This window comes from Pararge aegeria, chromosome 5, assembly GCF_905163445.1.
Source record: "Pararge aegeria chromosome 5, ilParAegt1.1, whole genome shotgun sequence".
Lineage (NCBI taxonomy): Eukaryota > Metazoa > Arthropoda > Insecta > Lepidoptera > Nymphalidae > Pararge > Pararge aegeria.
In genome coordinates, this window is record NC_053184.1 from 15,086,265 (window position 1) to 15,111,382 (window position 25,118).

Sequence of the window (25,118 nt, forward strand, 5' to 3'; positions counted from 1 at the left end):
ATTCTGTGCACGTCCACGCTCAAGGCAAACCTTTCCTTTCTCAGGGTTGCCACTTTGTTAAATTACCTAAATGTCGAATCGACAGTCATCTTTAAATCTAGTCTTTAACATATTACATAATGTAATATGTTAATGTAACATATGTAAGGAGCTTAACATACGAATAAATAGTGTTGAAGAAAGCGCTGACTTGACATCCAAAACGCCGATTTTAGAGCCAATGAATAAAAAGTCGGGTACTTAAAACCGGACTAAGTGAGCTCCGTCGAAGAAGAGGTACTTGATAACAAGCAGTTGCGACTTGTTAGTATTTCAGTTTTCCGGTGCAACAAAAGGTATTTTCTCCCAGTATTTGTATCTATTGTCAGCCTAAGGAAGTTTCCTGAAAATCAGTTTCGCTTGTTTGATGGTAAAAGTACTCTCTCTATCACTCTAGATAAATTTATCCAGCTGCGAAAGATCAGATAAAACTGTTTTGACATTCGGAAGTTCAGAACAATCACGCAACGGGTAAAATCTCATTTTAACAATCACTGAGTTTCTTGCCGGCTCTTTTCGGTAGAATCTGCTTCCCAATCCGATGGTAAGGTCACTACAAACCGACATACTTGACGTTTCAAAAGTGCTTTGAATTTCATATAAACAACTTAATTCAGCAGTTACCTATTACAAAATCACAGACAGAAACTTGAGTCCTATTTGTTTATCTAGATATATGTCCCGATGGAGGAAAAGAGAGAGAAGTACATGACTGAATCAGCTAAGTTACTAAGCGATAGCAAATTTGGGTCTACCTATGCCTAGGTAAAATTATCTCAAAAGAACATATTCACTCTGAATTGTGACAGCCCTGCTTTGTATGAATAAGACATTTAAGGACGGTAGAAGGTAAACAATCTACTAGACATAAAAAGCGTTTTGTTCCTTTCTTTAAGGTTAAAACGAAATAATAAAAGTACTTCTATAATACTCGTAGTAATAGGATTTTTTTTTATTTTTAATAAGTACAAGTAGTATAGTAGTAGTTTTGATTAAATGACGCTTTTGTACCGACGAATTGTGTTCTGAGATGGCAGCACTGACCCATTGAAGAAAATATCGTCATGTTGTCAACGTGAGATTCAATCATATTTGTTACAATATTTCTATGACTTTGTTAACGTAGTAGTGGGTGTGCATGTAAAAGTGGTACTACTCGCCTCTTGGTAAAATGTGCGGGAAACTCCATTGACAACTATATAATATAATTTTGATTGTTTACATTAATGGAAATTTAGAATCATTTATGAGCATTCACTCCGTAAGACTAGGCAGCCACAGATGCAACCTGTTAGCAGAGTAAATTAGTCAAATGGCCTCTTGTTAAAATGTGCAAGAAACTCGATTGACAACTATTTATAATTTTGATTGTTTACATTAATGGACGTTTAGAATCATTTATAAGCATTCATTAGATAAGACTAGACAGCCACAGATGCAACCTGTTAGCAGAGTAAATTAGTCAAATGGCCTCTTGTTAAAATGTGCAGGAAACTCGTTTGACAACTATTTATAATTTTGATTGTTTACATTAATGGGCATTTATAATCATTTATGAGCATTCACTCGGTAAGACTAGACAGCCACAGATGCAACCTGTAGGCACAGAAAATTAGTCAAATGGCCTCTTGTTAAAATGTGCAAGAAACTCGATTGACAACTATTTATAATTTTGATTGTTTACATTAATGGACGTTTAGAATCATTTATAAGCATTCATTAGATAAGACTAGACAGCCACAGATGCAACCTGTTAGCAGAGTAAATTAGTCAAATGGCCTCTTGTTAAAATGTGCAGGAACCTCGATTGACAACTATTTATAATTTTGATTGTTTACATTAATGGACATTTAGAATCATTTATGAGCATTCACTCCGTAAGACTAGACAGCCACAGATGCAACCTGTTAGCAGAGTAAATTAGTCAAATGGCCTCTTGTTAAAATGTGCAGGAACCTCGATTGACAACTATTTATAATTTTGATTGTTTACATTAATGGACATTTAGAATCATTTATGAGCATTCACTCCGTAAGACTAGACAGCCACAGATGCAACCTGTTAGCAGAGTAAATTAGTCAAATGGCCTCTTGTTAAAATGTGCAGGAACCTCGATTGACAACTATTTATAATTTTGATTGTTTACATTAATGGACATTTAGAATCATTTATGAGCATTCACTCCGTAAGACTAGACAGCCACAGATGCAACCTGTAGGCACAGAAAATAAGTCAAATGGCCTCTTGTTAAAATGTGCAAGAAACTCGATTGACAACTATTTATAATTTTGATTGTTTACATTAATGGACGTTTAGAATCATTTATAAGCATTCATTAGATAAGACTAGACAGCCACAGACGCAACATGTAGGCACAGTAAATTAGTCAAATGACCTCTTGTTAAAATGTGCAGGAAACTCGATTGACAACTTTTTATAATTTTGATTGTTTCGACGGCCGACTAGCGCAGTAGGCAGCGACCCTGCTTTCTGAGTCCAAGGCTGTGGGTTCGATTCCCACAACTGAAAAGTGTTTGTGTGATGAGCATGTGTGCTTTTCAGTGCCTGGGAGCTTATCTGTATATTATAAGTATTTATGTATAATGTATATTATTCCTAAAAATATTCATCAGTCATCCTAGTACCCATAACACAAGCTACTTTAACTTGGGGACTTGATGGCGATGTGTGTATTGTAGTAGTATATTTATTTATTATATATTTGTTAACATTATAAATCGATACGACTCTCCAATTTGCAAGTTGTATATTAAACTCTACGTAGGGCTGTCTGGACGCAGAAATTTTAATTTGTAACTTTTTTTTTATATTGCATATTAATATTTAATGTAAGTTTTTTTGATTTAGTTCAGTTATTAATGATTCTATTTATGTTATAGTGTAGTGTGTAGTGATGGGTCATAGATACCAAATAAATAAATAAAATTATTTATAATTTTTATTGTTTACATTAATGGTCATTTAGAGTCATTTATGAGCATTCACTAGATAAGAGTAGACAGCTATAGATGCAACCTGTTGGCACAGTAATTATATTTAGCCACGGCCTTCGCCTTCTGTTACTATAGCGGGCGATTCCACTTTTTGTTCCAGTGTGAGAAAGCGAGGTTCCCAGAGCCTTCTAGGAAAATAGTCTCATACATTGTTTTATAGTCTTACATTTGCAAGAGTAACGGAGTATTTCTTAATGTTTATATTAATTAAATCCACGTTTTTTGGCCATTTACAATCTATTTTCTGCACGATGCCGGCTTTTTCTAACTACTATTATAGCAAAGCTGAACAGTCATTGAAATTGATTTCCGGCGCTACATTATGTTCGCTAGTAAATCCCAAACGCAAAAAGTAAACGGTCCAATAAAGTATTTTCATGTAGGACCCCCTTAAATACTTATACTTGGAATATAAACAGGGAAAAAATAACCATTAAAAAGTAATCACTTTTCATTAAACATATATTATGCATGAAACAATTGTATTGTATATTTTTTTCAATTATTCCGGTTACATAATTGTCTATTACTGCTACCGTAGTCTATAGTCAAAAATACGTGACAAACTAAAAGCCTCACTCCCCCGGTGACGCCGTAGCAATTCCTCAGGTTGTTATCGGCAAGTGTCCATCCGAAAATCGTCAAACTAAAAACTGTTAAAAAGAAATAAAAATTTCAATACATTACAAAAACGCTTGCTAAATTGCTAGATATTTGTTTTTAGATACGGTACTCATTTCCTATATGGATTGATACTCTACTAGAAGTGGTTTATTATCAATACATGAATTTATATTATGTCATTATTAAACACAAATGGATTCATCGAAATTTAATTGTGTATTATAAATTGTGAATAGAATTACAAATGTAACATACTGCTTAGCAACTTGCTGATTATATATTTGCAACAAATTGTTTTTAATGTAATCTACATTCACTATTTCAATGCATTATAGTGTTTGTAGTCGCTATGGATTGATTTTAGACTACAGATCACAAGGTATTGGATTTGTTTACCAGTTATAGCCAAAAAATACTTAATGGTTCTCAAGTAGGAACGACATCTGATTTAAGATCATGTCGTATGCTGACACCCAGCATGCCATTCCACGAGACGAAGTTTTATAAGCTTTCCTTCACAGTGCAATCTATCGAATTGTGGAATGCTCTCTATACGAACATACGACAGGCAAAATTGCTTGCTATGTTGAAAAATGCAGTTAATTCTAATTATCTTGCTTAATAAGACGACTGGTTTTTATTTATTTTTTCCATCTATTCATTAATATAGCTTATGATAATAAAATATTACTTTATTATTTTTATATTTATTTCATATATATATATATATATATATATATTGTTTTTTTGTGTAAAGTTTGTTTGTGTATTCGTATGTAGTTATTTGAATATAGGTTAATAATAATTTTTCACCACCCATTTGTTCTCGCTCTTGTTGTCCTAATCATAAGGTTGCCTGGCAGAGATGTATTTCAAGCGATAAGACCGCCTTTTGTGTTCTACTCCAGTCTTTCTGTTTCTCTCTATTCACCCTTTATTTTCCTAACTGTGTAGTGATGTACAAATAAAGATTTTAAATAAAACAATAAAAATAGTTATTGTGAGCTTTTAAAAAGTCAGAGAATTTCTTACCAGCCGCAGTTATGTCCATCTCCTCTAGAAACTCGTTACAAAAGTTATCGGTTCGCTTATTGACACTGACATGTGATAAGCCCGCCAATCCGCATGACAGCGGCATGGAGGATCTAAGCTCTGCATCCTTATCTCCTATGTGGCCTGCTCCCTGCAGTGAAGAATTAGAAATGCTCGACATGGCATACCCTAGATCCTTAGAGAAAACTTTTGCTTTAATCAGAGTTAAGAAATGGTTAAAACGAGACAAAGTTATGTGTCTGTCATAAATCTGTCTCGTTTTTAAACCAACTTTGTCACTGACTAAGCAAAGTCAAAGTATGTTCTATAAATCTGAGCCTAAGAAGTTGCTATAGTCTATACTATAATGTATGGCATTTATTCGCAAGTACCGTTACACTTTCAATAAGCGGTTAACTGTTAAACGTTATCATGATTTGCTTTGCGAGTTGGCTGACCGCTTTTTGTTAAGTTTTTTTGCCCAAGCGCTTAAATTAAACACCGCCTCGGGAGTTAGGTAACAAATTGAGAAACGCCGGTACCACTTGTCAGTTTATTGCAATTTAATTAATTAATTTAATTGTCAATCAATTAGCTTAAAACCAGAATGATAACATCATATCCTGGCAGGTCAAAAAACTTAACATTAAAAAGAAAGTATTTGTAAAATACAAGGTTATGCTTAAGAATGAGAACTATGCCGAGGGAGTGTTCATTAAAGCGACGTGCTTATATATATTTAAAAACATTATGTACAGTGGAAGGTAAAAAACATATACAAATAAAACATTAATTAGGTACCCTTGGTAGATTTGTAAGATAGCTATCGAAGAGTCATTTAGAGTATCGAAAGCCCACAGTGAGGAAACACAGAAACCTTGTCAAGATATACATTCTTTAGATTGGATCAAAGCTCACAAAGTTTTTATAAAAAATAAATTAAAAGAAGAAGAAGAAACACTTTATTGCACGTATAACATACAGGAAAAAAAACAATAAGGAGTATACAGTACACAATGTAGATATGCAAAGGCGGCCTTTTTGCAGCAACCAATCTCTTACAGGCAACCTTTGTAGATAAGACTTAACAGGTGTTTATGTGAAAATAAACGATGAAGAGCAATAACATATTCTTAAAGACTGTATGGCAAAATGAAGACACTAATCACACATAGTTACACATGCATGTGTAAAAATTTATTTTTGAAAGATTTATATATTTTTTAGTTACGCTGTACATCTATAGTAATATTATAAAGATATAAAGTTTGTGAGTTTGTGAATTTGTGCCACTGTCGGGGGTTATCTCTGGATCTACTGAATCGATTTTGAAAATCTATGTCTTCAATATAAAGCCACATTATTTGCAAGTGTCATACGTTAACCATTGTAACCTGAAAACTGTAAAGAACTTTTCGTGGTAGTCGGATTTACAAAGTAAGTCGGAGAAAAAACGGTCGATCGCAATTGTTTCTTACGAACGCAGACTTAACGATGAGAGATATACGAGTTCTTTGGAAAAGTTTTAGAGCTTTATAATGCCTACAAAAAAGTCTGCGAATGCCCATTACCGGTCGATTACAGTACGGGTTTAGGCCGTAGTCCACCACGCTAGCCAAGTTCGGACTGTTGGACTACATACGCCTCTGAGAACATTTAGAATGGCCTTTGAGATCTGACAGGCATGCAGGTTTCCCCACGATGTTTTCCTTTACTGTTAATGAAAGATATATTAAATTGCTCAAAACACACATAACTTAGAAAAGTTAGAGTTCGAACTCGTCCCCCCCGAAAGTGAAGTCGGAGTCCTAACAACTAGGCTATCGCCACTTTTTTACCGGAATAAAGGTTTTTTTTTTATATACATACTACGACAGTACCCACATCGCCATCTAGCCCCAATGTAAGCGTAGCTCGTGTTATGGGTACTTATATAGCCGATATTTTTATGCGTATAATACACATAAACACTTATAATATACAGATAAACACCCAGACACTGAAAAACATTCAAAGTTACCCATGTAACATTTAATTTATAACCGGTCGTAATTGATTAAGTTAAAAACATATTATAGGAAAACTTACAATTATGTTTTTTGGCAGCGACCAATGACCCAAGACAGCCTCTTTGGTGTGACTCACAACAATAAATTTGAACTTACCTGCAAAAAAACAATTACATTAATATTACAAATATACATATATATACAATCTTGTTGCTATACGAGTTTTAAAGATTGGTGGGCATAAGAAAGAGTATCAGACTATGGCTGATTGTCTATAAATATCGGTCTATCACCTCTGTAAATAAACAAACATAGACACATAGGATTAAGAACATTCTGCTTGGATAGTATAACATTCTTCATTTATTGAATTGAATGATCTATCTGTTATAGAAATCCTTTTTATACTAGTTGATTGTTCAGATAGGTACATCTCTAGTTATGCTGCGATTTCATTGAATGACGAGTATTTTACATGTATCTATCAAAACCTACGCATTGCGACACCAGAAAAATTGTCAATAACTTATACAAAGATGTTTCAATGGTAACTTTCACTGATCTAGTTGCGGTGAACCTATTGTCACAGGACAATCGTTTTTCACTTTCACACGCTTTACGCCCAAGCCCTTGCGTTTCAATTGATTCAGAACTCTGTTTTAGTGTAGATAATAGGCAGGTATATATACAACGTGTAACAGAATTACGAAATAATATTGTAGGATGCATAAGTATATTTATAGGAATCGTCCTGTAAACAGAAACATAAATCTTGTAGATTTTAAAGATTAGATAAAAAAATTACTTATTGGGAAATGTTATTATACCATCCAAGAATATTTAACAGACACAATATTATAGGTTTGACATTTACAGTGATTATAATTTGACATGAATAATAATATTTGTACTTTTGATATTACTCTTAAATTTTATTCTTATTTTAATAATATCGATTGATTTAAGAAAGTATTATTATTGTATAATTATTGTACGATCAAATATATTTTTTGCATGCCATCTAAGGCGGATTATTTGTCCCTATGTTTTGTGTACCTACCAACAATGTAATACAAATCTGCAAATAAACGATTTGATTTGATTTGATTTGATTTGATTTGATTTGATTTGAAAAATATCAAAAGAAGCATATTTATTTTTCCATACTTACATACGAGTTCAAAACATTCTAAGTGTTTACTTATGATAATCCTATTAAAAATAGAAGAAATAAATAAAAAATAAATAAATAAGACCCACACGCGCATAGTACCTACGCGCGACGCGTACCTATTGAAGTGACAGGAGTCACATGATTTTAATTTTGCATGTGATGTTAGGGCTGTTTCTGATTTACTTCAGTACAAACTATGGCAGTGGTTTATTCAAAAACTCAGAGACAGTACATAATGTACCTACCTCTAAAGCCTGTGAAGTATTATATCGGTTTTCATTTACACATTGTATATTTAAAACAAATAAGTTTTTATTACGATCAATATTTATCTTAACTGGTTCAGAATAACATAAAATAAATAATTAAAAAAAACTAGTCAACTATTTGATACCGATATTGAGGGAAATGTAGAAAAATACATAATCCACCATTTTGTAACGGACGAACAAAATATCATACGACGAACAATACACAGGCAGACACTTCATACTTAAAACACCCTGTAGATTTTGCGTCAAATGCCTCAATCTGTAATCCCAAAAAAAAACCCGTGGATGCTGAAGCTTGGACTTGACTCTAAAGTGAAATTACCTTTTAACAATCGACTAATTTGCGCTATCACTAGATTATATATACCACCATCGATGTATGGGGGATATTTATGGAAAGACCTCGATAGAGATAACTTCTTAGTTAAGACACTGAGAAGCCTCGACATTCAGCTCAATGAATCATCGAACGTTTTGACCTATTGGTATGTAGAGTGACCATGTTAATACTAGATATGAGTTGTTATATAATATAGTTCAGAGTAACCGGATGTAGTCGTTTAAGCGTTATTAACTAACTAGCTGTTGCCCGCGTTCTTCGTCTACTTTTATTACGGTATTTTGCAAATCCCAAAGGGAATTATCCTTAGCCATACTTTTTATCCCGAGGGATTAAAAGTATGCCTAAGTTAATCTCCGTCGTTACAACTAACTTTGTGCTAAAATCAATTAGATTGTTGCTTAGTTAGGGCGCAAAGTAAGGACAAACACACTTTCGCAAATGTAAATTTAAACACTTATACATCCATTGCATTCGAATACATCTTGTTAGATTTCCATACAAACTTTTATCTGTTATTCCACACAATATACCCCAACATACCGCGTCGCGTCGCGCACCTGCGCTAATATTTCGCTTATTGCGCAGTTTTTATATTATACTAGCTCTTACCCGCGACTTCGTCTGCGTTTGATTTTGTCTTTAAAGTATTCAGTATCGCTAAGCCTTAAATGAGTATAGTAGTATATATATAAAACATGTGACTGTAAATTAATTATAGACAAATAATTTGCAATAAAATAAAATTGCGACTATAATTAAAGATCTATGCTATCCTATCTCTTAAGTTGGACCATACTGCTCACGGTGTGCCAATTTAATTTAAAATCGGTTAAGTAGTTTAGGAGTCCATCGCGGACAAACATCGTGACAGGAGATTTATATATATTAAGATATTATAGCAAGTTATATTATTAGTTCATTTTTGATATTGGCGCAGTCAAACAAAAAGCATGCGGGCCATTCTTTCGAGACTGCCGATAGCAGTGAAATCTAAATCGATGCACATATACACATAGTATACTTTAGCTCATGGGCTGCGTGCGGTGACGATTACTCGAGTTTCACGCTTTTACTTCAATCAAAAAGTACGCATTAATACAAAGTATATAATGCTCATGGAAATTGGTGGCGTTCGGTGAAGAATTTTTCACTTCAATAAACCAACTCTTCAGCTTTATTGCTATTTAGTAGGTATATATATAGTTAGATAGATAGATTATATTGCAATTTGGAGAACACAATCGTGTAAACATTACACTGAACACGGAGATCCGGTCGATTGAGTGCATTGCTCAAGTGACCGCTCGCGCTGCACTTGACAGAGCTATAATGCATCTAGAGCAATAAGAAGACATTACAGTAGAAAATACGAAGTAGCTACGTTTGTGCATATAACGGTAAATATGATACGTATCATGTTTAACAAAACATTTATTGCATAAGTTTACAGATTTTCTGAAGCCTAGGTTAAAGAACAATACTTATTTATTTAAAATAGGTCCATGAAAGGCACTTTTAAGGCAATATAGCTCGACGAACCGATATACGTTGAGATTCCAATGTTCAAAATAAGCGACCGGAAAACGAAGCGTTAGTCGACCCTCTAATAGGTAGACCAACCGTTGGGCACAGGGCTGTGGCGTGTTAAAATCTCAATAAAAGCTCTGTGACGTCATCGATTGATAGAATCATATTGATAAGGAATTTCGCCTTTAAATATTACTTATGTTCAGGCTTATATAATTGTCCGCACGAAGAAAAGCTATTCTGTTTCGTGCAGTCCTAGAAATTTTGAGGTGGTTGTTTTTGTTTTCGTCAGTGACCCTCACTGTGATTGAGTAGCTCAAATAATCGGTAATATTGTGCTCAATCTTATGGAAAATTAGATCTCACTGCCAAAGTTGAGTTTATCTACCTACGTTTGCTTATTCGATTGCGTGTAAGTTAAATTCAACTTATTTGTTAGAGAAGGAGCTATATCTAGTTACGATACTGGGAAACTAAACTGTCACTAGGCTTTTTCGATACTATATAAAATGATGAATCGAATAAACAAACAGAGATATAAAAACTCACACTTGGCAATCTGTTTTTAATAAATATAGGGAAAATAAAAGTCTACAACCAATGGCGTGCATACAGGGATAAGGTAAGGTAAGCACTAAGCGGGCAGACGATAAAAAATGGAGAAAATTTCCAGTACGAGTTATAAAACCTTAAGCGTAGGTTTTTAATAATTCGCACAATACCTACGCTTAAGTTTTTAATAACTCGCACTGGAGATTTTCTCCATTTTATATCGTCTGTTCGCTTAGTGCTTACCCAGTATACACGCCAATGTCTACAGCTATAGAGTTCTTATCTACAATATGACACGAGGGGGGGCAGTGCTGAGGAATGTCGTCAAGGCGCGGTATATGGTGTGAAGGTCGGCCACCTGTAGGACGTCCAGTCTCGGACCATAATGCTTTCTACGAGCTTATTATAAGGTTCGAGTTTAAAAAACTGCCTTTATACCCACCGTGTCATAAGAATCGGCGGTAAAAGACACGGATATGCATATTTTTCTTATACTGATGCTTGACTACAGTAGGTAAGAAGAAGGAAGGAATAAACTTTTATTGAATCTTTTTGGATTTATACAAAAGGTAGTTCGCGGTCTGCGTTTGCAACAGTTTTTTACTAATCCCGTGGGAATCGATTGTTTTCCGGGGATAAAAAATAGCCTATCTAACTATTATTCCGTTCAGTTAACTCTATGTCAAAAATCAAGGCTTAAAATTGGTGGCTTGGTAAGTACGCGAAGGAAGGATTAAAAATCAAACTAAGAAGTTTAAAAGACAACAATAACAAGCATGGCGTTATCCAAAAAATACTTCACTCAGAATGATAGCCGTGTCTGTTAAGACAACGCTGACCTCCCGCTAAGCCGAAGCATAGTTATGATGAAGCCTAAATAAAGTACAGATTCCTAGAAGATATATATTCAACCTTGATTCGAAGGAACCCGTAGGTGTTCTGGCACCTTTTATAGAAACCATGTATTTATAAGGCCTAGTAAAAGACTAATTTTAAATCGTACTTAAATTAAACATAATCGTCATCCACATTAAAACTCAAATTTACATAAACACATACACAGGCAGGCTATTCAAAGGTATACACGCTGTCGTTTATGCGTCAAAAGGCCTGTAATGCCTCAAAATCAAAGTCTTAGACATCACTGGCAACAAGCATTGCCAGTGATGTCTAATGCCTCCGTTTCATACGGATATTGAAAGCTGAAGCTCGGACTTGACTTCCAAAGTGAAATTACCTTGTGATTAGCTTTTTACAATCGAGTAATTTGCACTTTCACTGGATCATACCACTATCGATATATGGGGAATATTTATGGAAAGACCTTTATGAAGATAACGCGAGCTTGAAAACGTTTTTAGTTGGCATTAATCTTTTAGCTCGCCGAACAGCATGCTAAATCAGAGCTCTGATCTCTCTCTCGAGAGAGAGAAACAGACCTAAGCCCAACTGTGGGACACTTATAAAATGACGTAAAATGCAAACATAATCGCATTACACATCTGCCTTACACGTGTCGCGTATTACCTATCTGGTTAACCCTATTAGTTGCGAACCGGGTTCCAGTTTAAATCCAGATAGATCCCGTACTATTACAGCGCCGCTAGCGAGCACAGTATATCTATAGTTTAGCTTTGTCATCCGTGATACTCTTGTGTCCACAGAAGAAATCTCGCCAAGGATTGTTATAAGTAGTTCCGCATTATACTGTTAGTAAAGCAATTGCTTAGGGAACCACGAAAATTGAACTAAAAAAATAATTGCTACCACATATAAGGAAAAAATCTGTTTGAAAATCTTAATCTCAAAAGTAGCATTTCAATAAAAATGTTTTGGTTCTGATTGTAACAGTAGGTATTCCTGCGCCTTATTTAGTGGTTTAATAGGCCCGTCGTAAATATTCTAAAGTACTAATTACGTACCTACGTAATGATCCGTCTCACGGTAAAAATAACTTTAGGAAATAGTATAGATCTTTAAAAAATCTATACCAATTTACTAGTACACGTGGATTGCTCAGGGCATCAGAGTCTTAATCTGGCACTGGTTACAAAATACTCCAGATAGGTGAGCACTGGTTTCAGTAAGAGCAAGTAAAGAAACCTTATTTAATGAACTGCGATCTCGATGCCTACAGTTTACGGAAGTTCAAGAAATTCCCTCACGTCTATTTTCGTTGACAGTAAGGTCTAAGAACAACAACCTCTAAAGTAAAATAAATAATATCCCCCAACTAGTAGAACTCTAAGGAAATAGCAATGGTTGCGTTGAAATATATAACGTTATAAATTAAATTAAATAGTTAACTATTTGAATAAGTTGTTTGAATGAGAACACTTTTGTTCGCAACTTGGAACTAATTGCACCGGGCTTTAGTCTCGGAATTAAGAGACGAAGAAGAGCAAACTGTCTCGGGTTTTACGACACTCAACTGATTATCTAAAACTAAGCTCAGTACTTATGGATTCCGATTAAAACGTTATAAACTCCGAAAGTCGCGTTATATTGTTTTACAAATACATCATCTTTTCTTTCTCATCATTGTTTTACAAGTGATAACACTTCTATTGGTACTAAATAATTGACAAAAATGCTTTAAAACGGTTACAAATTTTACAAAACCCATAATAGTGAGGTTTTCACATAATTGAGGAAGAAAAGAGTTGCTCTGCTTCGCCCATAGTTTTTAACCCAATATTTCATGCATGCCCAATATTTATGTTTGCATCTTTTCTTCCAAAATACCTCAGTGCCAGAAAACCCAAAGTCTTCGAACAGTGCGTGATGCAAGTGTTAACCTATGGTTCTGAAACATGGTCGCCAGGTACAAGTAGGGCTTCATACGAAGGCTCGGAGTCACTCAGCGGGCTATGGAGAGAGCTATGCTCGGAATATCTCTATGTGATCAAAACAGAAATGAGGAGATCCGTAGATGAACCAGAGTTACTGAAACAGCTCAACGAGTCGCAAAGCTGAAACGGCAATTGGTGAGGCATATAGCTCGTAGGATGGAAAGACGTTGGGGTCTCCCTATAAATTGCCAATTCACCACTGCCACTGGACCTATGGCCAGCCGTGAATTGGCAATATGGGGTTGGCTTTTGGGGTCCCAAGGAACTGTAATGGCGACCCCGCACTGGTAAGCGCAGCGTTGGTCGACCTCCAATGACGTGGACAGAGGGCATTAAGCGCGTCGCAGGGAGTCGTTGGATGCAAGCGGCACAAGTTTGTAACTTGAACTCGAAGACCTATGTCCAGCAGTGGACGTCTATCGGTTGTTATGATGACGATGATGATCTTCATAATATCTAATTAAATAATTTACTTTCAGAGTTAGGATATCACAGCATACCTTTTAACGTGAGCAATATGTGAGCTAAATATATTGGGCACACTCGGATGGAGTGTGCCCAATGTTGACCTACCTACATGTGTTACTTTTAGGCCTTAATATATCTTTGATCGCTAATGAATACACGGTCATTGGTTAGTTTAAATGATAAACGTAACATACAGTGATAAATATGAATATTTTATATGAATATTTTATGCATCGACATAAAACCAGTTATGGCAAATGTATTTAATAGAGATTGATGTGAAAGTGATTATTCTGTTCAGTGACCTTCATGCCATATAGGGCCTGAAATACAAACGTGTATAATTTACATGTAACACCGTTAAATGGATTGTAAAATACATGGTAAGTACGCGTTTTTTTTTAAAGTACGTGTTATGCAAATTTTGTGAATGCTTTCTTAAAGCGGATAATTCTATGCTTAATGTATAATTCAAAATTGGCCTCTATATGATATATTAATTTTTCCAAGCGAACAAGTTAAGGTAACGTTACATGTAACATCGTTAAATGTATTGTAAAATACATGGTAAGTAGGTACGCGTTTTTTTATTTAAAGTACGTGCTATGCAGATATTGTGAATGCTTTCTTAGAGCGGATAATTCTATGCTTAATGGATTATTCAAAATTGGCCTCTATAGGAGATATAAATTTTTCCAAGCAAACAAGTTAAGGTAAGGTAACATGTAACATCGTTATATGTATTGTTAAAAACATGGTAAATACGCGCTATTTTAAAGAGTACGTGTCATGCAGTTTTTGGGAATGCTTTCTTAAAGCGGAAAATTCTATGCTTAATGTCTTAATGAATAATTTCAAATGGGCCATAATACGTATAATCATGCCTGGAAGACGCTTTTTTTATAGTAATAATTAAAAGTTCAAACAGATGGCCCACCTGATATTAAGTGGAAAACCATGGCCTATAAAAAGGTCAACACTTCGCAGATAATGCAAGATACACTTCCTGCAACATGCCGCCCTATTTCCATCAACCTTAGAGGTAGGTATTAAGCCACATGTGTCTGTAATTACACCGGCAACGACGAAGAGCGGAACACAGCATTGCAACAATGCTGCTTAGCGGCAGAAATAAACATGGTTCTTCCCCGGGTGAGCTTTGACACATAAAGCACAGCACACTTGGCATATTTTGCATCGGATGAATGGAGGATGTACGGATTAGGGATGGCCGCTACGGATGGAAGCTAAGTATGAGAGCTAGAGACGTTAAAGAGTGATAGCTATACAACCTAAAATTAGTGAGAACGGTCAAAGTATCGTAGGCTTACTTTGACCTTCTACAGTGCTAGGCTGCTCTTTCTTCGCTCAGCTCTAGTGGAAAATCGCCCTTACTTTTAAACTAATAAATAATGTTAGCAAGGACTTGGACTATACATAAAGTACTATCGTCATCATACTAACGTCATATCAACCCATTACCGGCCCTGCATACACGGGTCTTTTCCCACAATGAGAAGGGGTTAAGGCCGTAGTTCACCACGCTGGCCCTGTGCGGCTTGGTGGACTCCACCTTTAAGAACATAATGAGGAACTCTCAAGTATACAGGTTGCGTCACGATATTTTATCCCCCGTTGAAGCAAGTGATATTTTATTTACTTAAAGTACATAACATAAAGTATAGGTAAGTAATAACGTTTAACAATCCATTATAACTTATTGGATTGGCAGATAAAGCTTATTTTAGGATGCTGATGTCAGCTAATATAATTAATTTCACAATAACTAAACTGGGTTAAATAAATCCGCACGCACAAGCATCGATTAACCCGAATAAACAATTTTTTTTTTAATCGCTCAGCACCTTGCAAATTTGACAGGTATTACAAAATATTTGCGACGTTACGAAATACAAATAATTGCCCCAGAAAGATGAAAAGATTAATAATAAGAATAATAAAGGAAATTGCATACAATTCTACAATGAACTACCCGTTGACATCTGGAGATGTCTCTTAAAAAGTTCAAAGATTGTTTTAAACGTAAACTTATGGAAAAGTATAAAGGACTACGTAATCGATAAAAAAGGTTGGGTGTTATTTATTGCTGTAACCAGGTTGCTTTTTTAATAATTTTAAATTACTACCTATGTGAGATGGTGATAACAAAACAAACATCCGGCTAAGTTTGTTGTTCTGCTTAGACCAGGACGCGTTTTGAACCCTCGCAACTTTAGTTTTAAGTTTACGAATACGGTTATCGCAATTATCTCACTACCGTGTACTTCTCATGTAATGTACGCATCAAAAGTGCCACCTATGGGCCTACTTGAAAAACTATATTATTGACTTTGACTATGAACATGTACTATAAAAATTAAAAAAGGATATTGTGTTTTAATGTACACATATTATTAGAATGTTGTATGTTTTTATGAATAAATTTCAGTATTATCTACAGATCCGTAAAAGAAATGATATCTTCTTTCCTTCAGCGAAGTCAACGACCACCTATTCCTCATATTGAACTTGGCTCTCATTTTCACATTTATGTCTTTGATGGGATACCTAAGGTCGACCGTCGAATCCTGTTCCACTAGTAAAATTTAATCGATACAGATTTATGTACAAATATTGTGTGTGTGGCATTTGGTACTTTTATTTATTGCTTCAGTGAGTAGTACCAACTATTCGTTTATGCGTCAGCGCAACTTTGCACGTTTGACCTCGATCCCTGATGGAAAGTGATGATCAAGCCAACAACAGAAAATGTGCATAAGTACAGTTGACTCATACCCAGAACATAGTCAGTAAAATGTGTATTAGCCGATTGGCGCAGTGGCCAGCGACCCCGCTTTCTGAGTCCAAGGCTGGGGGTTTAATTCCCACAACTGGAAAATTTATGTCAGATGAACATGAAATTTATTATCTGGGTGTTTATTTATATGTTATAAGTATTTATGTATATTATTTATACAAATATTCTATATTCAAAAGATATTCGATTTTTATGCCTTTCGAATTGGTGGTGGGTAGAGTCACTACAAATATTCAGACCAAACGTTTCATATGTGCTTATACCGTAAAAGTACTTGAAATAAATGAATTTTAAACTTCTAAGAATAAAGATTTAGAATTGGGTTTTTGTTTGTTTGAAAGCGCTAATCTCTGGAACCAGGGGTCGCATTTTAGAAATCTTCTTTGTATTCCATAATCCGATTAATAAGAAAGGCTATCTTTTTTTTTTACCCCTTTAACAGTAAAAATGTTACTAATATTTTACCAATATTTGTGGCGTGATTTCTTACCTTCATCCCCTATTACCCCTAATAAGGGATTCAATATCACGCACAAATATTAGTTACTGAACTAATAGAGTGCGGGCGATACGTTGGGTCGGCGTATATTGTGTAGAATACCGGATGATAGTTTGTATGGGAAACAGAAAATCAAAATAAGGAAAAATCTGAAGTTTTACGCGGACCAAGTCGCGGGGAATCGCGAGTACATAATATATAAATGCAATATAAGTTAAAAAGAAATTCACTTTCACGCAATAAAACCGCCAATATTTCAGTCACGCTACTTCAACACGTGCACTTAACTGTTACGTGCACTGAGGCTATTATGTCGTTATCTCTACTGTAAATATATCACTGTAGCTCATCAGTCATTATCGACGCCAACAACAACAATTTTATGGCGTAACAACAATTATTATGGCGTTGCTATCTGACAACTAGCGTTATGTGGACCAAATGAACACATCTGAATCACTGCAAAGCAAATAAATGTATAAAAGGGGTTTCCACCCTACAATAAATCTTCACTGAATTGAAAATGAGACCGTATATGCAATATAATCTTTCAAAAAAGAAAAGAATTATTAAAATTGGCGGAGTAATCGAGTAACAAAACCTCTTCCTTTTTTGTATACGTACACATATGAAATGTAACATATTTTTATTTGGAGCTTATCTTTTCTGTTTTACGATTTAAATCTATAACCGACCTAGGTTATAGATTTAAATCGTTTACACTCTACAAATACGCATGAGTGATTGTAAAACATATGCCCTTTACTATTAAATAGGGATCTACATCTACGACGTAAATATTCATATATTCACACCCGGTCTAAGAATAAGCTCAATTCGCATACCGTAAGCGTTCTACGTAATTTGCGAAGAATTTTTAATCACTGTTTTAAATACCAAGGCTCCTAGTTATGCTTGAACTGGTGTGTAATTACCATTATCTAAATACTACACCTATCAGTCTTTCGTGTTTCAACATTCCAGAAAATTATATGTATTTAATAAAATCTGTTCAAATTGTAGATGCAACCCAAACAGGGTTGCATCTACTACTACTATTCCAATATTCGCAATGGCAAAGGTTTCGAACGGCCTTGCGGGAACTGTTACCTAATTCCTAATAACACGGGTTACTACAATCGCTTAAAGCAGTAGTATCCATATAGCATATATGCCATATCTCCTTCAAGTCTCAAAACTTTAGAACAAAACGTTTTAACTTATCAACAAGGGTGTTTTATTAGCAGCTTTAAGTTTATTTTGAACTAGCTGTTGCCTGCATTTTTGCTCGCGTTAATTTATTACGTCATATCCTGAAATAAAATGTAACCTGGTACTCTCCGTGCTATAAACTAACTCTATACCTAAAACAAAGTTGGTTGGTTGCTTAGTTAAGGCATGAAGAAAGGACAAACAAACAGACAAAAATGTCGTGATAGGTACTGTTAATGTCATGATAGGTACTGATTACCGGAAAGAACTAAACAAGTTCTATCCGGTAAACAGTACCTATCAGTATCGCACTATGTTGACGATGTTGTACGATAAAAAAATCACTTCAATCATCAGAATACGTTATGAAAATAAGTCATAATTTGCTATAATCCGCGAAGAGCTGCTGGAGAATCTTTATGGTGTAATTTCTAATTTCTTCAATCCTTTTACTCTACACCAAATAGATTCTCGGCAATGTACCTTCTACGCACGTTTCGCTCCGAAACCGGAGCATCGTCAGGAGATGTTGACTTAATATAGCAAATTAAGCTTAATTTACATAATATATCATCGATTTCCGCAAAGTAACGCCTGCTTCTATCCAATATTTAAAAAAGAATGGATACACTTTTACTGTCAAATAAAATGTCGCCAAATTGTATACGTTGTTTTGTAATACTTTTCTTTTTTTATGTACTTTTTGTGGTGTGCAATAAAAGTATATTCATTCATTCATTCATTCATTGTACACCCAATAAAAAAAGTTACAGAGATATAACCATAGAGTATGCGAGTACAATTTGGTATTTGGTTTGGTATTCTTCAGAAGGCATCCAGTTCCGAGGTCTTTAGACTTTCCTCAAAGGTCACACTAGTGTTGTTGACAGCACGTTACATCATCACAACTGGCTATTCTATCTTCACTCAACAAAAACAAGAACAATACGATCGATCTGAGTCCCATTCGATTGTGTAGCTAGTGAGACTGCATACAATTAAAACATATGAATTCTGGGTCGATTGCGTCATGTAGAAAGTACCTACTAAGTAGGTGATAAAATATACAACAAATCACCGATTACTATGTATGAGAACTACTCGAGAACCAAGATGGAAGAGTTTATACATCAAGATTCGGTTGATACGCGATTGTTGGCAAATTGATGTAATATATATGTGACAAGGTGATTTCATTAGCATTTTGAATTTCTTCGCGTTTAACACAAGGAAGGTACTGTGGCGGGTTTTATTCTCACATTATTACTTATTTGACACGAAAACACACTAAATTCTCAAATATACTCATAAACACATAAATTAGGGGCATTAATACCATACTCCCTAACCGGTTAGCCCGCTGCCATCTTAGACTGCATCGTCACTCAAGGGCTAACTTGTAGTGGGTAAAAAATATAAGATAGTATTTAGGGAAATAGAATAATTATGTTTCCCTATGTGGGAAACATAATTATTCTAATAAACTAAACATAATTAATCATACCAAAAAGTTACTATATCTTTTACCATATTGGCAGGTTTCATGTTACAGTTAACCTAAGTTTTGAGTTTGAGTCCTAACCTAACCTTACATATAATAACTGTAACGTTATCGTTATATCTCTAGTTAAGTACCAAGAACACTGTCACTACAAATTATAGTAAGTACAGAAATATTTATGCGCTCTATTAATTAGCAATACAGCAGATTTCCATCCCACAATGTTGGCAATATAATCAGATATTCATTGCTTGGTCTACAATCTACAGTACACGGCCTGACATAATATGTTGCTAGGCCGTTATTAATAAACATGAAATTAAAGTGTTTAAAATTAGATCATGTTTAATATATAAATACCAACTAACATTTTATATAATTTACTAGGAAATAAGAATAATCCGGGGTAAGAGACCTGATGGATTGACGCTAATTCCCCTTAGGAACGGGGACGGTCACTCTTGTGGTACGCAGTATGCGTTGACATATTGACTTCATCTCATATCAGGGAGACAAAATAAAGACCGGGAGCCGCAGCTGAGATGGCTGAAAACGGCAAAAAGAGTAAGTATATTTCTCAAATAGAGAGTTACGTGATCGTTCCGTTTGTCGCGGAGACCCTGGAGCCATGGAGTCTAAGTGCAAAAAAAATCTTGCGAGACATTACACCGCGGTTGAAAAGTCTTCACTCGTCGTCTTCCTCTTAGTATGAGAAGAGTATACGCCGTAGTCTAACACGCTGGCGAAGCTCGAATTCGTAGACTTCACACGCCGTTGAGAACATTATGGAGAACTCTCAGACATGCAGGTTCCCTCACGATGTTTTCCTTCAACGTTTAAAGTGATATTTAAATTTAAATAACTCCAAACGCCGTTGAATGACAACAAATTTTTACACAATCTTTGCAGGTAGGTTTGTGCAATAGCATCTTGGCCTTCCCCTTATCAAAGCAGGCGGAGATGCTATGGACACTATTATTGAGTGTACAATATTGTGATTAAATTAGAATAATATAATTGATTCATCATCATCATCATCACATCAACCGATAGACGTCCACTGCTGGACATAGGTCTTTTGTAGGGAGTTCCAAGTTCCACGATTCTGAGCCGCTTGGATCCAACGGCTACCTGCGACGCGCTTAATGTCGTCTGTCCACCTCGTTGGGGGTCGACCAACGCTGCGCTTACCAGTACGGGGCTGCCATTCCAGCACCTTGGGACCCCAGCGTCCATCCTTTCTCCGAACTATGTGCCCGGCCCATTGCCACTTAAGCTTCGCGACTCGTTGAGCTATGTCGGTAACTTTGGTTCTTCTACGAATCTCCACATTTCTGATTCGATCGCGTAGAGATACTCCGAGCATAGCTCTCTCCATCGCCCGCTGAGTGACTCTAAGCCTTCTTATGAGGCCCATAGTTAACGACCATGTTTCAGAGCCATAGGTCATCACTGGCAACACGCACTGTTCGAAGACTTTCGTCTTCAGGCACTGAGGGATTTCTGACGAAAAGATGGCACGGAGTTTCCCGAACGCTGCCCATCCGAGTTGGATTCGGCGGTTCACCTCCTTCTCGAAATTGGACCTACCTAACTGGATCGTGTGTCCTAGGTATACGTATTCGTCAACAATTTCGAGTGCAGTGTTCTCAACGATTACTGGTTGAAGCGGAACATGAGCATTAGACATAATCTTCGTCTTGCTCATGTTCATTCGTAGGCCAACCTGTTGAGAAGCTCTGCTGAGGCCATCGAGCATCGTATTTAGGTCTCCCAGAGTCTCTGCCATTATGACTACATCGTCGGCAAACCGAAGTTGAGTGATGTACTCGCCGTTAATGTTGATGCCAAGTCCGTTCCATTCCAGAAGCTTAAAGACGTCCTCCAACGCAGCGGTAAATAGTTTCGGGGAGATAACATCTCCCTGTCGCACGCCTCGCTGCAATTGGATTGGTCTCGTAGTCTGATCCTGTATACGAACTGACATAGTGGCGTTTTTGTACAAACACTGCAACACTTGGATATACCGGTAGTCAATTCGGCATCTCTGCAGTGACCTAAACACAGCCCAAGTTTCCACCGAATCAAAGGCTTTTTCATAGTCCACAAACGCTAAGCAAAGTGGCCGGTTATACTCTTCAGTCTTCTGTATAACCTGCCGCAGCGTATGAATGTGGTCTATGGTACTAAAGCCCTTACGGAAACCGGCTTGTTCGGGAGGCTGGAAGTCATCAAACCTACGAGCGAGACGATTCGTAATGACTCTCGAAAACAGCTTGTAGATATGACTCAGCAGCGAGATGGGTCTGTAATTCTTCAACAAGGTATTATCACCTTTTTTGAAGAACAGAACCACCACACTCCTGTGCCATGCCTCTGGCGTTGTGCCTTGGTGAATAACGGAATCAAACAATCGCTGAAGGACTCTCAGTATCGGTTTTCCACCTGCCTTCAGGAGTTCTGCCGTTATTCCGTCATCACCCGGCGCCTTGCCATTTTTAAGCTGCTTGAGAGCCACACTAATAGTGGCTCGTATAGGCTGACGTCTGGGATATCTTCGGTATAATGTCGAGTTAATTTGGCTCTAGGATCCTTAGCCAAATCTTCAACAGGCGTCTGTACTGTGGTGTACAACTGTCCATAAAAGTTCTCAACCTCACCCAAGATCTCAGGTTTGGAAGAGACAAGACTACCATTATTGGTCTTCAGTCGCATCAACTGGCTCTGACCGATAGACAGATCTCTAGCGAACACTTTAGAGCCTCTGTTTTGCTCGATGGCATTTTTAATACGCTCTGTATTGAAGTGCCGCATATCACGAGTCTGTGATTTAGAGATCTGCCTATTAATCCGCCGGTAAGCGGACGCGTCTGCTATAGACTGTAGTCTCATCTCTTGCCTCTCCGTCATAAGCTTGAGTGTATTGGTTGAGAACCTATTGGCCTTGTTTCTACGGTGGGCCTTGTAGAATTTGGACCCGACTGTTTGGACAGTTTCCACCAGCCTGTTGTTCAAATCGTCCACAGTGTCACAATCTGCTAGGCAACCGAACCGGTTCTGTAGTTCTAGTTGAAAGCTCTCGGGGTTTTGAATATGGGCACGAGTAGGCCGGAGTGTAGACTTCACCAGTCTGACTCTTTCAAGTTGAACGTTTATACTCAATGTGCCTCTTACCATACGGTGATCACTTCCGGTTTTAACCCTGTTGATCACAGAGACATCATTGAATACATGCCGTTTGGTCGACATGATGAAGTCGATCTCGTTTCTCGTGGAACCATCGGGGCTTATCCAGGTCCATTTCCTGTGTGGCCGCTTCTTGAAGAAGGAGTTCATCATATAAAGGCCCTCCTTCTCCATGAAGTCAGCCAACATTTGACCCCTGTGGTTCCGTTGCCCATACCCAAATTGCCCCACCCTCAACTCTGAACCAGTTCGCTCGCCAAGCTTCGCGTTGAAATCCCCCATCACAATATTGTAGTAGGTGTTCGAGGCATGTATGGCTTTTGAAATGTCCTCATACAAAACCTCTACATCCTCGTCTGGGTGTGCCGAAGTCGGCGCGTATACCTGTATGACCTTCAACGAATACCGTTTGGTAATTCTGAGTATAAGGTATGCTACCCTGCTCGACACACTTTCGACTTTTACAACATTGTTGACGAGAGACTTGTGGACGATAAACCCGACACCACCCTGTGACTGTTGGTCACCCTCCCGGTAGTAAAACAAGTTGCCGGATTCCAAGATTATCGAGTCCTCCCCCTCTCGCCGGACTTCAGACAATCCTATAATATCCCAGCGCAACTTGCTCACCACTTCTTCCAGCTCAATCACCTTTCCATCGGTCCTCAACGTGCGTGCGTTGTATGTTGCCAGGTCAAGTCGTCGGGGTTGGCAGCGGAATCTCTGCCGGAGATTCTTAACACCCCTTGCCCCGCCGTTACCATAACCGCTGCCAGAGCCAGGAATAGCGGGGCCGCCGGGAACTAGGGGCTGTGGTTTTTTTCTCCTTCCCATTAAAGATATGCCCGATAATGACCACGCTGGGCAGGCGGGTTGGTCATCGCAGGGCTAGACTGATCGCCCCGGCGTCGCTGCTGCCCGACACCGGTCTGTGCCATTTGTTCAGCCTAGCCAATTCGAAGTGGTTATACCGCCACTTGTCGGTCGCCAGAGTCTCGTCGGTTAAACGGCAGGGTGCACCACGTGCAGGTGAGGTTGGCAATTTGGGAGGCTGACTGGTACTAGCCACACCCACTTACACCCCAATAAAATAATTGATTATAGGTTTAAAATTATAAGAACATGTGATATTTACAATAATAAGTATCAAAATATAAACCAATTTTTTTATAAGTATGGAAAGTTTGTATCTGCAGTAAAGAAATGCACTTGAATGTGTTTTTTTTTCTTTCTTAAGATTCACTTTTTTAAAATGAGTAATCTTCAGCGTTATTAACTTATTGTAACTAGTATTATTTAGTATAAGTTACTTATCCATATGATTAAACCAAACTACCGTATCATTAAGATAATTTTAATTAATAGTGAAAACTTTATTGGCTTGTGTAAGTTCTATAATTAAGTTTCTCCATTGTAACAATTTATTTATAGCTGTTTGTTTACAAATGAAAAGGAAAAAAAAAAGTTAGACGCTACCGTTTTTTTCTACTACGCTCTCATTATATGGGTATCTAATGAAGGGCTTCCGTAATATCGGGGTTTTTCAATTTAAAATTTCATATAATAAAATTATAAGCTGCTCCCATAATATTTGGATTGGCGGACATTAGCTATGTGCCATGAACGATTATGTGATAATCATCAAAAGCCTATATCAGTCTTCTGCTGGACTAAAGGCTTCTCCCACCAAGAGGGTTGGCCCACCACTATGGAAGACGGGTTGATGTTCGCAGTAGATGGTAGAAGTAGCACGGAGTAGTAAGCATTCCCTTAGCCGCTTTGTACGACACCAGTAGGAAGGGGAGTTGGATGATAATATAGAGTAAGGTTGCTCTAGTCGTACCACGGCCTAAGTCGTACCCCGGCAATATCTTGCCTTATAATTACAAATTGCACCCTCTTGTATCGTCAATCGGAACTATTTAGTCGAGCGAGCAAACATAAACAAGTGGACGGCCGGCCAGCTTCGTGAAGCAAAAATATTGAAAAACTAAGT

At 36.9% G+C, this 25,118-nt stretch overlaps 1 protein-coding gene across 3 annotated transcripts in view; it reads right to left on the reverse strand.

The window, feature by feature from the left end:
* LOC120624070 (cyclic AMP response element-binding protein A) overlaps positions 1–25,118 on the reverse strand; it is a 160,041-nt gene that overhangs the window by 60,437 nt on the left and 74,486 nt on the right. The window contains exon 1 of one of the 3 annotated variants that reach the window (XM_039890402.1): positions 6,798–6,816. The exons of the other annotated variants lie outside the window; for them this stretch is intronic. The gene's annotated coding sequence lies outside the window, so the exon portion shown is untranslated. Of the gene's footprint in view, positions 1–6,797; positions 6,817–25,118 lie in introns of those variants that run through there. 3 annotated transcript variants of the gene reach the window in all.